We start from the raw sequence: 2,716 nt of genomic DNA, 5'->3' as shown, positions 1-2,716 counted from the left end.
GTGGCCAGAAGCGATCGGTTGTTGGAGAAGAACATCATGCTTGGAAGGGTGGATGGAGCCCACAGGAAAGGGAGATCCCGGATGAGATAGATTGATACAGTAACTGGGGCAATGGGGGTTAGTGTGTCAGAATTAATGAGACTGGCTCAGGACAGGGAAATGTTCAGAGCTGCTGTACATAGGGTCAGTATGCATCACAGTTGACTCAACCAATAACATTCTATGACAGGTTTGGAAGCAAGAGTGGCATCCACTTCGTAAACAACTTGCCTCTAGAAACTCTATGAACTTTGATAAGTATCGATTATTGTAGAGAGGCTTCAGGCCTTTTGTTCATATGGTTGCTATGAGTTGTGCTCAACTCGAATGCAATCGACAACACAACAACATGGGTAAAAAAGAACTTGGCATCAGTGGTCTGGTTTAAAAGGTAGAAAGGATAGTGGTGAATTACTTCAACACTTCACACGGTCTTTGAATCATTGATATTTTTAAAATTAGTGTCCACTCTGTGTTACAGATTAAGTTTTCTTGGCTTTACCATCTTGGTACCAGCAGCCAAGAAATTGAAAGCATTGGGAAAGTCTGCTGTCAGAGTTCTCTCCAAGGTACTGAAAAGCAAAGATATCTGTCTGGTGACTAAAGTGCACCTGATACAGGCTATGGTCTTTGAAATTACTTGCTATGCATTAGAGAGCTGGACAATGACTAGGGATGATAGAAGGAGAATTGATGCTTTTGAGCTGTGGTGCTGGAGAAGAGTATTAACTATACCATGGATTGCTAGGAGAACACACAAGTTCGTCCTGGAGAAGGTGAAGCCAGGATCCTCTTTGGAGGCAAGGATTCTGAAGTTTCTCTCTAACATATTTTGAACATGTTGCAAGGTGGGATCAGTCCTTGGAGAGGAACATCATGCTTGGAAGAGGAAGCACAGGAGAGGAAGACCCTCTATGAGATATATTCAGTGACTGGGGTATATGGAAGTAGGTATATCAGAGACAAGAAGATGGGCCAAGGATAGAGCAGCGTTTAGGGATGTTATTACATAGGGTCACTATGAGTCTTGGGCAACTCTGCAACACATAACAATAACAATAACAACAACAACATCCACTCTATGATATATTTTGAAAACATATCTTTTATAAATCCAATAGTGCTAGATAAATGATAGAAACTTATAATTAATAAGATTAAAGAAGGAAGCTATGGTAGCCTACTGGTAAGAAGCTGTGCTTCAGTCCTGAAGGCATGCAGTTCAAGGCCACCCAGTGTTTTGTGGGAGGACAATGGACCTCCTGTGCAATTAACTGCCCTTGAAAACCTTCCTGAGTGTCAGGCATGGGTTGGTTCGGAATTGATGGCACACAACAACAACGATTAAAGAAAACTTGAAAACAAAGAAAGCCAGGTCTAAAAATCAAGAAAGTTTTCCTAATTAGACACTAGATAGGAGATAGTTCTGCTTAAGACATGGCCAAAGGCATGCACAGGAAAAAGCCTTGACTATATTTAAAAAATAATGAGGATCAGGCTGAAAAAGAAAGCCTTATGGAAGAGTAGTGAGATTTATAGCCAGACAAATTGTTTGAAGCTATACTGTAAAATCACTTAAGTGCTCAAATGAGGAATTTGCATTAAATTTGACAGTGTGGAGCCACTGAAGGTTTTTGAGCATTTAGGTGATACAATCACTGTCCTTTACAAGTTTAACTTATTCAGAGAAAACATTAATAACATTCAACATCCTTTTGTGTGGTGATTTAAAATCAGGACTTGGTGTGTATAAATTGAGCAATCTCAAATGAAAGCCTTAGCTCATTTTAAACCTGGAATTCATGTTTTGTTTTGAAAGTTACCTTTTCTAACAACAATTTCTCTTACCTTGTTGCTGACCTGACTATACACTCTAACAAAGACGTTCCTTGTCTCTGAAGCAGGCTATCACAAATTGATGCAAGGTGCCATAGCATATGCCCAAGAGTCTTGATTACATTGCATTATTGATAAATCTTTATCCTGAACTTCTGAAAATAGATATGGTTGAGGGATCAATTTTGCTAATAGATTACATGAAGAATTAACCTGCCACCATGTTGTGACCAGCTTGTAATAATAAAAGTGAAATAAAGCTTTAACCAGTTATGTGATCTTACATATATGTTGAAGAATGTGACATCAAAACTGGAGGAAGACTCATCATCGACCTGCATTATGTAGATTAAACAACCTTGTTTGTCAAAAGTGAAGAGGACCTGAAGCATTTGCTGCAGAAGGTTTAGGACTGCAGTCTTCAAAAGGACTGAAACAGAACATCAAGAAGACAAAGATTCTCACTATTGATCCAATTTGCTACATCATAATTGAGAAAAATTGAGATTTGTAACAATTTCAGCTTGCTCAGATCCACAATCGACACTCTTTGCACCAGCAGTCAGGGTGTCTAAAGACAAATTGCTTTAGGAAAATGTGCCTTTAGGGACTTCTCCAGAGTACTAAAGAGCAGCGATGTCAGTCTAGAGACAAAGGTGCTTCTGATCCAGGCCATGGTCTTCAAATTATGTACTACACACAAGAGAACTGAACAATGACTAAGGATGTTGTTGTTGTTTGTTGTTATGTGCCGTCGAGTTGTTTGCGACTCATAGCAACCCTATGTACAACAGCCATAAACCGTGCTCTATCCTGTGCCAATCGCATTGCCTCTGACACA

This window comes from Elephantulus edwardii, unplaced genomic scaffold (assembly GCF_000299155.1).
Source record: "Elephantulus edwardii isolate Elephantulus edwardi_28Jun2011 unplaced genomic scaffold, EleEdw1.0 scaffold00111, whole genome shotgun sequence".
Classification (NCBI taxonomy): Eukaryota; Metazoa; Chordata; class Mammalia; order Macroscelidea; family Macroscelididae; genus Elephantulus; species Elephantulus edwardii.
Note: the sequence above shows the minus strand (reverse complement) of the source record.